At 44.1% G+C, this 15,056-nt stretch overlaps 1 protein-coding gene across 1 annotated transcript in view; it reads left to right on the forward strand.

The window, feature by feature from the left end:
* The window catches only part of KCNJ5 (potassium inwardly rectifying channel subfamily J member 5), a 241,303-nt gene that overhangs the window by 74,780 nt on the left and 151,467 nt on the right, over positions 1 to 15,056 (forward strand). The gene's annotated exons all lie outside the window — the stretch shown is intronic.

Raw genomic sequence — 15,056 nt, forward strand, 5'->3', positions numbered from 1 at the left:
AGAGAACTGGTGGGAGCTTTGTTGCCTAGGTCATTTTAAACCAGACTGAGCAAAGCACAGGGGGATATGCTGTAGGAAACAATCAACTCTGCACTAGCCAGAAGTGACCTAATTAGAGAGGGGGTCTAACAGCCACAAAGTCCTGATTTTGAACACTCCCATGTTCAGCCTGTTTTGGATCTGGGGGTTTGGTTGGGGACCTCATCTTTCAACTTTATGGGTCTTTTTCCATCTCTTGTGTCTTTTAAACTATTTAAAACCAAGAATTCTGGTAGAATCTCTGGTTGCGATATGGGACAGAACTGGCCAAAAACTGGATTGAGGGTCAGTAGTCTAAAATGGCACTCATAATGAATATGAATTTGTATTTACTTTATTTGCATGTATGTAGTGTATTTCATGATACATTATAGGTACATGATAAAAGATACTTGATCTCTTCACAAACCTCTTTACAATTATGCGGAAAATATGTCTCACTGAGGATCAGAGAGAGAGAGAATATGTACAGATCATTTCCCCCCTACTACAGTACAACCACCTCTAGGTGGAATGTAGCAGCCATTAAACAGCACAGAACAGCACTATGTAACAGATAGGATGGGAGAGATATGGCTGGCTGAGCTTTCTTTCCACGCCAAAGCCTCATTGCACATGGATGTGTGGTGCCAAATCTGCAGCTAAAAGCAGTGCTGACTTTCTCAAGGGGAGTTTGAAGGGGGTGCAGGAAGACAAAGAACAGACAAGCGTTATGCAGTGTCATCGGGTGTCACCCGGTTTCAATCAATTGAGTCCCAGTGTCCGCCCATGGATAGGTGTTCCTGGCCAGTTCTTCCTAAAACTGGAATGCAAAAGTATTTGTAGCACAACATGAAATTATTCTGTTTCTTTCAATCCCTGTCTCACTTTCCAGCAAGTATGAGAAGGCAGATGCATAGGGGAGTCCTTTTAGATCAGAGGAGCTGGAAGCAGTCTGAACTCCCTGGAACACAGGAAGTGACTACTTATTGGCTACTGTAACATCTGTTCCTGATGATTCCCTATGCAACACTAAATATGCATGCACCCATTTTCTAGGGCACATTGTTTGTGTAGTGCTCTGTGTAAGGTGGAAAGCGTGTCTCTCTCACCAGCAGAAGTGGGTCCAACAAAAGACGTCACCTCACCCACCTTGTCTCTCTAACATCCTGGCACCGACACAGCTACAATACTGCAGATAAGTTGTCTCCATGTCATTTTCTTCCTACCTCACCTTAACAGCTGGCATCACGCTAAGCATGGAAGGGGGACCCGGTTTGGGGAGAAGAACTCCTGCGAGCTTTGTCAAAGCAAACTTAGACTTTCAACATTCTGAAGTGTTTGGTTAAAGACCCATCTTCGTCTCCCACCCAGAAGGAGCTGGAGGAGAGCATCGGGGGCCCTCTACCCAATGCTCCCTTCTGAACTGTGTGGTTGGCACCATGGCCTAGTAGTTCGGGTGGTGAATTGGGTTTTACGAGACCTGGATTTGATTCTCGGCATTCTTCTGATAGAGGCCTCCAGGCCCAGGTCTCAATTTCTGGCTGTTCTGCTGACTCTCGGTGTAACCTTTGGTCCATAAAGTAACCTCTCTGGGACCCAGTATCAGATGGGGGAAATGCCTGCCTACCCCACCCCAGGGGTGCTCTGAGTATTAAAGTGCTGGATGAGTACTTGTGAAGGGCAGGGCAGTTCTTTCAATGCTCCCTGGAATAGGTTAGGGGTACCTGCAACCGTGTCTCTCCTCAGTGTAGCCTGTAAGGGGAGGCACTACCCAGCCAGCAGCACGGGGCATTAAGAATTAAGTCCCAGCTGGGGAATTCAGAGTTGGCTCAGTGAGGCTGGGAAGCAAAGATGCACCTGAGCCCCTTAGAGTGTGGTTGGGCTAATATCAGGAGAGAGGAAGGCACTGTTATCTAGAAGCCAGGACCAAGCATTCTGGAGGCAGAAGAGCCCCCGCTAGTATTGTGCGTTCATAGGAAGATCAGCCATTTTAAGTTTAAGGGGTTAAGCCGCAGGAGAGGACTGAGGCTGGTGACTGGGATGAGTTGGGGGGAGGGGTTAGCCCTGTACAGCTGGACTCTGAAATGCCAAAGAGGGCTTTTTAACTTAAGCTGAGCCCCCCTGCAGAGTTTCTCCCCCTGCCCCAATGTTACTATCATGTCTTACTGGTGGTGGTTGAATGGGATGCAGTTATTCAGGACTCTTAAAACAACCTTCAAGGGGACTAGGGGTGGAAAACCTAACTTCTATGAAATTTGCCCCCTTCCCCGGTGGCATTCAAGAGCCACTTCTGCTTCCCCCAGAGATGCCTGTTACCATAATTGTGTCAGGAATACTCAAATGGACAAATAAGCAGGTTTTTAACCAATAAAATGCTAATTAAATATGACTGCATTGTGCCTTAGAATCATAGACTATCAGGGTTGGAAGGGTCCTCAGGAGGTCATCTAGTCCAACCCCCTGCTCAAAGCAGGGCCAATCTCCAATTTTTGCCCCAGATCCCTAAATGGCCCCCTCTAGGATTGAACTCACAACCCTGGGTTTAGCAGGCCAATGCTCAAACCACTGAGCAAATCCCTCCTCCCCATGACACTGCCTTGACCCTGCCAAATCTCTGAGCACAGACAGTCCCAAAGATGGGAGAGCCCTGGCTGCCTATTTCAGAGTGTGCTTTAGCACAGATGCAAGCAACCCGTTGGTAAAAATTGGCAGAGCTATGTTCCAACCCTCCCACTCAATCCGCTGCAAATGAGTTTGATTATTTTCCGTTTATGGTGATCATGCCGTTCACCACTAGGGGGCTCCATAATTCTCTAGAACTGGGGTTCTCAACCCATGGGTCGGGACCCAAAATTGAGTCACCAGAATGTTTCAAAGGGGCGTGTGGCAGCTTCTGTCCCACGGGGCTGGCCTCCCTGCTCCAGGACCTGCAACCTCTTGGGTCCCAGCACCACTCAAGTTTGGCCCAGCCGTCATAATGATGGGAGCCTGGGTAGGCCAAATTTGAGTGAGTGGCTCTGCAACATCATCAACCAGGTCACAGCTCCACTCACACAAATTTGGTCCAATCAGGGTGCCAGGGACCTGAGCAGCGGTGCAGCCCCAGAGATTGCACTGCCTGGATTGGAGAGCCAAGTCCAGTCAGCCCCACAGCACAGGAGCTGCAGGAGCCACCATTGTGGGGTCAGTGGCAGGCAGGATGCAAGCCCCCGCTTTCCCCCCCCCACACACACAGGTGACAGGACCTGACCAAAATCACACCAGGGCTTCCAACTCCAGACTATTTGCTAGGTCACGACAGGCCATAAACATTTACAAATAGGTTCTGAGCCCCCAAAAGGTTGAGAATCCCTGCCCTAGAAGGTTTTACTCCAAGAACTCACAGCAAGAATTACCTACCGGGGCAGACTTTGCTGCAACAGGGCCTAGAGGAAGGTGATCCCTCAAATCGCTGGGTCCCAGACCATCCCCAGCTTTCAAAATTATCAGCCACACCTCAGAAGCAAACAGGATGCCAGGACAAAGACAAGCACCGGTGGTGCCCCAGCTTCTTTCCTTGGTCTTCGGGTGGGTGGCGGCCCTCAGCAATCGCTGCAGCTTTCAAGCAGAGTTTGAGGGTAGTCCTGAACAGATTACATGGCAGCAGTGTAACCTATTTGCAATGCATGCAAGGGCTAATGTAGCATTACTAGGGAGTATTCTTTTACCAGAGGTCTATTGTAGAGATGGGTCAGTATGCAGATCTGGATGCAAACATTACCAAAGCTCATGAGAATTGGAATGACAGATTCTGTTTAGGGACCATATCTAGTGTATTGGGCTGCTGTGTAGTGTGTTGGTTGTGTGTCTTGTTGGTATACGAGTGCTGTAGAATAACACTATGTTATAGCTACTAGCAATCCATGCCCAATTTTCCATTCATTTACAGCAGTGTAAATCAGGAGTCACTCTACTGATGTCAATACAGTTACAGGAGTGTAAAACAAAAGGCAAATCAGGGCCTCGCCTAGACTGTGAGGCTCTTAATACACACTTGGGCATTATAAAAAATAACAGCATTTCAGGGAGTTATACAGGAGAGAGATTGATAATGGAATTTTATTTGGTAGCCCTGGGTTGGCTGATATCAAAGAGAGCCCTGCACTGAGGTTGGAGGTTAATACCTAGAAGTACCTTTGTGGCCCAAGGCCCATTTCACCATCACAAACTAGCACCATCAAGTCCTGGTTGAATAGATACTCTGTGGCTTTAGACTGTACTTCCTCTGACCAAGAGGCTCAGCCACTGCTAATGATGTGCAAAAGGAAGTCATTACCAGCAACAACCTCAAAATTAAAAGCATGGCAGAGGAATTGGATTGCTTTACAAATGGACTCCTCTCCCAGTGGAATTGCCCAGACCTGAGTGTAATGACATTAAGGAGCCTGGATCTATGGAAATTAATTACTCCAGTCTCAGGAGACAGTGTTGTATCTGCTGTTAAACCCAAAAGATGTAACTGGAAGAGCTCTTCCCATTGGCTCTAGGGCTGGGTGGACGTCAGACTGTACCAAGGTTTGACTAAAACATTCAGAATCCAGATGGCTTTCTGTATGGCTCATGTGTAGAGTGGTGGGGAGACATCTCACCAGAACAGGGTGTCCTGCAATGCAGCATGTATCTCTAGTTTGGGGCCTTTACTAAGACTGCCCAGGAATGGTCATCCTTGTGATTTTTGTGAGACGAATTCCTGTTGTTAGGAACTGAATGAAGGTCCTCAATTTAGAATATTGCATAGACAAATGAACAATACTTGGTCCCTGTTAATGAAGCTGGATCCCCCCCCCCCTTTTTTTTTTTGCTGGATATGTGAATTATTTCCTGACTTGCTGCTGACTGCTAGGTCCAATATTTATACAGGTGGCCTGATATTTGGAGATGAAGCTAGAACTTGTCAGTGGTAGATAGGATGATGTTGGAGAGACCAGACCTAGTGAAATGAACACTGCAGACAGGCATATTAATAATCATTTTACTTTTGGTTTACACGAAAGCTTATTCAGTACAAAATTGCTCCAGTTAGACTACATGGAAAGAGCTGCTAGTCCTCATTTCTACAGTCACATTTCAGAGAACTATAAAAATGGCACCATGGGGCTCGATGGTTATCGTTAGTCAATCACTGGAGAGCAATTCACTCCGTTTCTAAGGAGCAAAAAATGTTGGTTGGGATTTTTTAAAAAACTAAGGAATTTAGAGACACGGCTCCTACTGAAAGTCCATGGGAGTAGAGGACCAAATTTTAAAGGTATTTAGGTGCCTGAAGAAGCAGTTAAAGACCCAGTAGGATTTTCAAAAGCACATAGGCACCTAACTCCTATTGATTTCAGTGGGCAATAGGTGCCCAGTGGGATTTTCAAAAGTGCCTATCTGCATCTTAAGCACCCAAATACTTCTGAGGATCTGGGCCTGAGCATGTACCACCCTGAGCCTGCTTTTAAAATCCCACCCCATTATTTCTAACTGCCAGTGCTACCAACTCAATCTGGGATCCGAGAGCAATGCTGGGTTCTTTCCTTCTCACACATGGCTGTCAGCACTAGAATTGCAGCAGGCCAAATTGTGCCCTCGTTATCACCTGTGTTATTCTATTAGCCTGCAGGAGGGGGGGCACAGATGTAGCTAATTGGAACTAAACCGTTCTGTTGATGATGCAAAAGAAGGAATAGACTGCAGCTCACTCTCCCAGAGCTGGGTTGGCTCTGCATTGGTTGTCATGGGTACAAATTAGTAGAAACTCACTTTAGTCCCTGCAAGACAGACATAGTGGGTGAGGTAATATATTTTATTGGACCAATGTCTCTTGGTGAAAGAGACAAGCTTTCTGGCTGCACCAAGCTCTTCTTCAGGTCACTGCAGTCACCAACATATCTGAATATACACCTACCTGGTGAGGAAGAAGGTAATATTAGTTCCAGTCATTTTTTCAAAGCATTTCAGGACAGATTTTCAAAGATATTTAGGTGCCTAAAGATGCCCATGGGCACCTAGTGGGGTTTTCAACCACCCCGAAGCAGGTTAGGTGCCTCCCTGCCATTGAAAGTCAATGAGACTTAGGTGCCTATCTTTGTGAGATGATTTTGAAAATCCCAGTAGGGATTTCCCTACAACCTAGCTGAATTTTTAAGATCCTAAATACCTTTGACAATCAGGCCCTTCAAGCCTGACCACTGTACCATATAAATGGCTAGAGGTATAAGCACATAACTAGAACTGGGCAAAAAATAGTGAATATTTTTTCATTAACATTTTTGGGGGAAATTGTTTTTTGCAATTTCCAAAAGTTTCAACCAGCTGTAGGGGAAAAAATTAACCAGTAATTCCCGCTCACCCTCCAGTTTTCATCCCTGCCTGCCCCATTTCCATCAGACACACTCCCTTGTTGTAGCATTAGTCCTACCTAAAGCAGCATCCTGTAGAAGCTATAGATCAGTATGTGTGCCTTGGCACTATTGGCTCCACAGCTTTGAAAACACCAGAGAAAGGCTCAGTTCCGGGCAGACCTGTGTTGATTATTCCCTGAGTGAAATGACTACAGCAGGGCTAAATCAATAGAGGTGACAAACATTCCAGCAGCCAGTGCTGCTTTTATGGGCATCTTGAAAACCACCAAATCACTTACAGTGCCAGCTTAATGAATTGGGCACAGCAATGACTTTAGGGAATTAATTCTCCCTTGCCTTATCTTCAAGGGACACTCTTCAAGATTGGTTGCTCCAAATTTGACTTGCAAGAGAAGAAAATGGGAAGGAATCTGTTTGTAAAGTCCATACAATTTTGCTTTCAATGCTCTTTCTTTCTTTCTCTCTTCCCCACCCCAGGGCAACAAAAATCCAAAGCCGGTAGCCCCAGTCCACTGACAGAATTAGGCTGGCCTGTTGTGCGCAATAAACATGGATGTGCCACTAACCTCTTCATTGCTTAATAGAAGAGAGAGAGAGTATGAAGCAATGCTGCCAGAGACTAAAGAGCAGTCGAAAGCCAATCCCCCACGTGCACTCAGATTCATCGGGGTTGGGAGATGAACGACTTGGCTGATTCAATTAGCGAACATTAGAGAGCCTAGCTTTTTCCCCTGAAGCCATCATTCCCTATGATGAAAGAGTCTGCATATCTTATAAGTCTCTCTGGATGAGTCTTGCTTCCCTCACATCTTTTATCCTCCTCTCCGCCTTCGCTGACAATTAACCAAAGATTGATTTATCAATATAGCTACATGCAAACCTCATTCTGTGCTTACCAGTCTTCTTCTTCTTAGCATATGTGCAATGTGCCTCAGGTGGCTTGTGACGAGGATTCATCTCCAAATTTGGTCCGCTGGTTGGATCATTAGCTTCCGCAGTCCAGGTATTGATGGGGAATGCAACATGAACGCTGATCCATGCCCCTTTGCCTACCAGTACTGTTGCCTTAATGGGATGCTAGGTGATCACTGGGCATTCAGGAGGCATCAAGTCATCTTATTTCACCACTGATGTTCACTGGTTTTCTTTGACTCCCCCATCCCCCCCACTTATATTAAATAGACATTCGAGATAATAGAGCTGACTTGTTAATCCAGTGACCCAGTACAGTATTAGCACACAGTTTCAAAAGGACAGAACTATACTTAGACATCGTTGGAAGGAAGGTGGTCTAATAGAGCAACTGGCTGTGAGTCAGGACTCCTGGGTTCTATTCCTCATGTTGTCACTGTGTGACCTTGAGCAAATCACACCCTTTCTACACCCCAGTTCATCCATTTTTTAAAAGGATAGAATAATATTCCCCTCCTGCCAAGGTAGAAAGGCGTGAAATAATCACAATGAAGCTTAAATCTGAGGGATTTGTATTTCAGTCTGATGTCCTGAAATTAATCAAACTTTGCATGCAAAACACAGTAAAATTAGCGCTAGCTTGTTGGTTGGTTGGTTTTGCTTATCCATAGGCTCATTTTCTTTCTTAAAAATGTGCATCAGTAAAAAGGGCATTATAGTACGTTCCTCTCACAAAGGGGGTATTGTGATGTAAACTGATTCATATTTGTAAATGTCTTTGATATCCCTGGCTTCAAGGTGTGGGAATGAAGTAGTGAACCAGATTACCACTGACTTGCCCTGAAAAAAGTGGTCTTGCTGAACTATTTAAGGTGCTTGTTAAGGGCTTTCCCTACACCCTTCCCCTGGTCCTTGTAACACAGACAGAAAGCAGAAGACTGGAAGTCCTAAGTGCAGGCAATGCGATGTTTATTCAAGTTAGTTTCAAGCAAGCATATCCCTAGCGCCCCAGAGCCTTTTTTCCCAGTGTTCCAGTTCCCACCTCCTTAGCAGGCATAATTATACCCGTCGTGCCCACCCTGGGTCCCACCCCTTACAATTTATTGTCATGTTCCGTTTTGGAAGGTCGTGAGTCAGGGGGCTTCGGTACCACCTCTTTTGTATCCCATGGGAGGGGTAAGAAGTGAGGTTGTGCTTAAGTCAGGGACAGGCCTTTCTTTGGCTTTTAGTGTTTCTTATACCTTCCCCCCCGCATCCCCTTGCCCCTCCTGACCTTGGCTCAAGATAGGAGTCAAGGCAGTCATATATTAAACTCCCACCAAAATCAGCAACACTTGAGTTCTATCTCTTATCTTTTCTCATACTAACAAACCCATCTGGCTGGGCAGAAGCAACACACAGTGTCTTTGTTCTTTGTTCACACCTATTAATAAGAATATAAAAATATTAAAAGTTAAATGGGCAAACAAGACCCAAAATTCTATCTCAGGCAAATATACAGGCCTGACTACTACATCATCATCATCACTAACATGCCTAACGGTGCTTATAGGGCTCCCTTTACCATAGTATCTGAACTCTCCCCATCTTTAAAATACATCCAATACCACTAGGAGGTAGGATAGTATCATGAACCCCCTTTTACAGATGGGGAACTGAGAGCCTAAGGCCCAGATCCGCAAAGATATTTAGGCACCTAACTTCCATTGATTTCAATGGGAGTAAGCTACCTAAATAAATGTTGACAATCTGGGCCTATGTGATTTACAGGGTCATGGAAGTGACATCTGTGACAGAGCAGGGGATTAAACCCAGGTCTCTCACCTAACCCCTGGCCCATCCTCGCTCTCTCACAGAGCAACACATGTCAGTGCCATTGAAATTTCAGTTCATTTGTTCTTCTGACAAATCCAAGGGTCTGATCTTAGAGGAGATATGTCAACCTTGTGCAACCGCTTCCTGAAACATAACAAGGCAAGAAATTATAGATTAAATGACATAGTAGAGCAATTAAATAAAGTGGAGTCATAATATAAAGAAGTGAATGTGGTCTCTCTCTCTCTCTCTCTCTTTCTTTATAACCTGTTTAGTTTGCCAAGTTTGCTATCTCTTTAAACTTTTTTGCATATTCCATTTCGTTGCCTACATTAGACCGTTACCTCTTTTGACTTTCCAACACCCAGGAGCATTCCCACGCCTGGAGAACATTCAGAAAAATTAAAATTTCAGTCTTCCCCTCTGGCATGAAAATCAAAGCGAATCAAGTATGGACGTGTCCTCCTCCTCTGAAGATGCGCAGAAATAATTGGGGGACCATGCTCCCACCTTCTAATATTCCTTTTGAAGTCAGAGGAACAATATTGGTTTTGTCATAGGCCAGGGTGTTCCTTGGACTAATTAGTGTAAATGGCCCAGCACTTTCCACAACCATTTGAGCGATACTTCAGCATCTTTGATGCTAATTTAAGGACGTGTATTGCTTAATTAGAATAATAGGATTTTAAATATTGATAACTATTCCCTGCCAACCTAGCTAGTCATCAGTGTCCATTTCAACACCATCTTCTTTCTCCATGCTTTGTAGGTGAAATTCACCTCTGAGGACTTAAGTGGCACATTGGCCTTGCGCTAGCCCTCTGATCAGGGGTGAGTTTCACTCTGCATATGTGGAAAAAGACTTTGTCATTAATTCGCTGTTCAGGAAAAAGAGAGGAATGGACATAGCTGGGAAATTCATTCAGTATGTGTGCGTTGGGGGAGCGGGATTTACCAGTAATGCCTGGGTCTTCATTGTAAAAAGAGCCCATCTAGTATCGCAAGCGTAGAATTAGCATCCATGTGACAGCAGATAACATCTTAGAGCTCAGTGTGATGCTCTGTACCTCGGGGGGAACACCCAGCACCCCCAGTTGCATCCTTGTAAAATGATTGTGTGGTATCCAATGCAAAATTTTTCATGTCGGGTGTCTTTGGAAGGCTCGTGATGCACTGAGCATTGTTGTTACAGTAATGTTATAGTAAGTTATAGGTTATAATTTCAGGTATGTAGTTATGAGGCTGAAAATGTGTCCTCATGGCTTAAAATAAGCCCAGGCAAAAACTCTCCAAGAGCTGAGACGCAATTCACACCTCATCAGGACATGTATGGGACAAACCCAGCCCAGCCTCACGGAAACAAAGGACGCTGGCCTAGGCAGCAACAAAAGAATCTGCTGGACTATTGAGGGAGTCACCCCCACTTCCTTTGGTCAGTTTGGAACTGCAATGAGGTAATGCGCAGTTGACTCTGAAGGGAGGGGGGCAAAGCCAAGAGGGAAGAAAGACCACGATAAAAGAAAGAGATGTTTGCCTTGCTCTTCCTCTCTCTTCCACCTACATCTAGAGACACCACAGCAAGCGACTGAAGCGCTGATCAAAGGGGAGAGCCTGGCTGAAGAGCAACCAGCCAGCCTGTGGTGAGAAGAATCTAAGTTTGTAAGGGCATTGAAAGTGTTAAGATCATCTTAGAATGTGTTTTGCTTTTATTTCATTTGACCAAACCTGACTTGTTATGCTTTGACTTATAATCACTTAAAATCTATCTTTATAATTAATAAATTTGTTTGTTTATTCTATCTGAAACAATATGTTTGGTTTGAAGTGTGTCAGAGGCTCCCCTTGGCATAACAAGCTTGGTACATATCAATTTCTTTGTTAAATTGACGAATTTATATAAGCTTGCAGCTTCCAACAGGCATAACTGGACACTGCAAGACGGAGGTTCCTATCTAGGACCGGAGATATTAGCTAGTGTCATTCAGTTGCACACTCCAAGGAGCAGCCTACATGCCAGAGGCCGTGCATGAACAGCCCAGAAGTGGGGGTTCTCACAGCAGAGCAGGGTAAGGCTGGCTCCCAGAGTCAAGGATTCGAGTGACCTAGCAGATCACCGGTCCAGATAACACCAGAGGGGAACGTCACACTCAGCTCTATGGCATTTAAATAAAAAAAGTTAATTTTATGCTGGTGAAAAATGTTGGTTTGACAGCCCTAGAGGCTGGATGTTTATATCCACTGAACAGGTCTAGCCAGGTGGCAGTAGTGAAAGTTTTCCCTACCATCATCCTGCTGATGTGCTTCAAATTAAACTTCTTAATCTAGGGTACTGCTAGTTAATTCTCCATGATCCATTCAATATTTGTCCTCTGCAATGAAATTGCCAACAAGGTTGCTAGCTGCAATGGTATGTTTGATACAGGCATCTGTGTCCTCCAACAGCTAGACTAAGACCATCAACTAATCCGTAGCCAACCTAATGCCCATGAGATAGTAGCAACATAGGCTGTTGCTGAATGGGGCTAGATTTGAACTGTGACCTAATAATTATATAAAAGCCTGTCACTCATGCGCAATCTCCTGAAGAATTTTTCTTTTCTTAGCAATGTAACAGAGCCAGAGGCTTCTATTTTAGCTGCATAATCAGTGGCATTGCAATCAGTGAAAGGTTCTGAAGTCTGCAGCTCCCATCGAGTACCTAGTGGGAAAAAACAGACTTCTTTCTGAGGGGGACATGAAGATTCCCTTTCTTCTCTGCATATTAACATTCTCCCATCTTTGAAATAGTGTGATCAGCTTGACTCTGACTGATTTTGATGTCAAGAAAGTGTCTTCTTGGTACAGTTCCCTGACACCTATTTTACACACCAATTGCTTCTCTGTGACTTTCCCTGCTTTTGAATGTAATGAAAGAAACCTGTCTTCATTCATTTATTGGAAACCAGAAATCCAGCAGTTTATAAAACAAAGCATGTATGGCTGCCCCAAGTAGGAACATTCTCGACCCCTGGCATTAATACTCTGAAGTCAGACTCCAGCCCAATAGACTAAAACTTCACCTCTGAGGATTGAATTGCAGTACAGTGCACTTAAAAATTTAAACCTCTGTGAAAGTTTTATTACAAAACTTGAAACTGAGGAATACTCTTCTGTCTTCTAGCTTTGCTATGAGCCTGAGACAGAGCACAGCCTCTTTGTAAAGGTGATGCATCTGGGCCCAGTTTTATGCAAAATTTATTCAGGTTTCAACTTAGGTTCAATTTTATTTGCACTGAAACTCAAGCTGGTGACTGCAGAGAGGCAAAAGATCCAAAGCTTACATGTGAAAAATCTGAAAGTTGAGGTTTTTCCATTTCATTTCAAATTTTCTAAAATCGACTGACTTTCCAGTTAAAAATTAAGCATACTTTTCTTTCATTTTAAAATAGGACCATTTGTCAACCATTTCCATGGAAACTATGGTCATATGTTCCAGAAAAATAAATAAAATTAGAAAGTATTTTTTTCTGAAACTTATTCCAGATGAAAATGGATTTTCCCGCATTTTGAATCTTTCATGCATTTGATCAAAGCTTTTTTTTTTCATTAAAGTTTTCTCATTGAAATGAAATTTCTGGGTCACAAAATGCTCAAAATAAAAATAAAAAAGGGCAAAAAAATTACTTTCTCAAAGCTTTACAAGAAACTTCTTAAATCCAAAAGTTCATAATTACCCTCCATTTTGAGAAAAGGGCTAAGAAACTATGTCAGCACCAATGGCCTTCTGGGATTTTCCCCCGAGGAATTCTGGAAGTTTGACACCTCCCACAATTCCTCTGCATGCTCAAAAGGCCTTTTGAAATCTCCCAAGAGCAAATGCTTCAAGCAACTGTACTGGGGGCTATGGCGTATCTACTTAGAAAGCAGTGACACTTTAGAGGTGATGCACAACAATGGCAAAACGGCTGTGGTCCTTGTCTTAGGTGAACACAGTGCATTGTGGGTAATCATGCCAGTGAAGGTTTAGGTCTTTTATTACAGATAAAGCCTGCTGATTTCTACTATTAACCACTGCAGAATTGGAAAGAGACTGGTCCAGCGAGCTACGCTGCCTATTGCAGAGTGCTGAACATTCAGAATCCTATTGCGGATTCTGAACGTTCGGCACGCACAGGGACGAGGACACATTGTGTGAGAGCGGAAAGCAGCTGCACCCCGTTCTGTTAATGAAAATAAGGCTTATTGTTTTCAGCACCTCCACTGTCATCTTCTTTCAGCTGGAGGCAATAATTAGCTAGGGCCATTAATTAGCCGGGCTGGAGAGCAGCACTTAAGGGAACTTGCAGTCGGGACAATGCTGTTGTTTGCTGTGCAGTGTAGAGGTTGGCAGGCAGTCGGTCCCCATGCAATTAAATTCCGATGCACATGTGCAAATAAAAAAAAAAGAATATCTGAATGAGATTATGGAGTGATTGCAAGTTGTTTTATTGTGCTGGCTCTGTGCACCCCGGGGGTTACAAAAAGCAGCTATTGCAGGAAGCCGGCCGTATGCAGTCCTTGGACAATGACAGGTTTTCATTGTTCCTGTCTTAATTGAATACTTACAGCAGGACATAAATGTGATTGTTTCTGTGGAGCTCAGGCTCAGGGTAAGGTATTCCCCCAAGTAAAGGAGCTATTCCAAGACCTTGATTGCAAGGCAGGAGTTCCTTTTATATGTCTGAGGCTGACTCTCTCTGGTGGTAAGAGGGGAACTCCCTTCTGATCTGATCATAAGCAAACTAGGGAAATGTAGTCTAGATGAAAGGTGGGTGCACAACTGGTTAAAAGATCATACTCAAAGAGTAGTTATCAATGGTCAAACTAGGAAGACGTATCAAGGGGTGTCTCACAGAGGTCAGTCCTGGGTCTGGTACTATTCAATATTTTCATTAATGTCTTGGATAATGGAATGGAGAGTATGCTTATAAAATCTGTAGATGACACCAAGCTGGGAGGGGTTACAAGCACTTTGGAGGACAGGATTAGAATTTAAAACAATCTTGACAAATTGGAGAATTGGTCTGAATTCAACAAGATAAAATTCAGTAAAGACAAGTGCACAGTACTTCACTTAGGAAGGAAAAATCAAATGCACAACTACAAAATGGGGAATAACTGGCTAGGTGGTTGTACTGCTGAAAAGGATCTGGGGGTTATGGTGGGTCACAAATTGAATATGAGTCAACAATGTGATGCAGTTGCAAAAAAGGCTAATATTCTGGGATCTATTAACATAGCGTTGTATGTAAGACATGGGAGGTAATTGTCCCGCTTTCCTCAGCATTGGTGAGGCCTCAGCTGGGACACTGTGTCCAATTCTGGGCACCATGCTTCAGGAAAGGTGTGGACAAATTGGAGAGAGTCCGTGGGAGAGCAACAAAAATGATCAAAGGTTTATAAAACCTGACTTATGAGGAAAGGTTAAAAAAACTGAGCATGATTTGCCTTGAGAGAAGAACGTTGTGGGGGACCTGAGAACAGTCTTTAAATACAGTGAGGGCTGCTATGGAGAAGAAGTTGAGCGTTGTCCTCCCTATGTCCTTTGAAGGTAGGACAAGAAGCAATGGGCTTCATCTGCAGCACACGTGATTTAAGTTAGATATTAGCAAAATCCTTCTAACTATAAGGGTAGCTAAGGTCTGGAATAGGCTTCCAAGGAAGGCTATGGCATCCCCATCATTGGAAGACTTTAAGAACAGGTTGGACAAACACCTACCAGGGACGGTCTAGGCTTACTTTGTCCGAGCTCAGCACAGGGGGCTGGACTAGATGACCTCTTGAGGTCCTTTAAGCCCTACATTTCTATGATTCAAAGAGCGCTGAGATTTTATTATAGAATACTTGGCATCTACTCAGCAGTGGGAAAGCCAGGCTGGGAGATGGCTTATGCACTGATAGGGCCTA

Source organism: Chelonia mydas, chromosome 22 (assembly GCF_015237465.2).
Source record: "Chelonia mydas isolate rCheMyd1 chromosome 22, rCheMyd1.pri.v2, whole genome shotgun sequence".
Classification (NCBI taxonomy): domain Eukaryota; kingdom Metazoa; phylum Chordata; order Testudines; family Cheloniidae; genus Chelonia; species Chelonia mydas.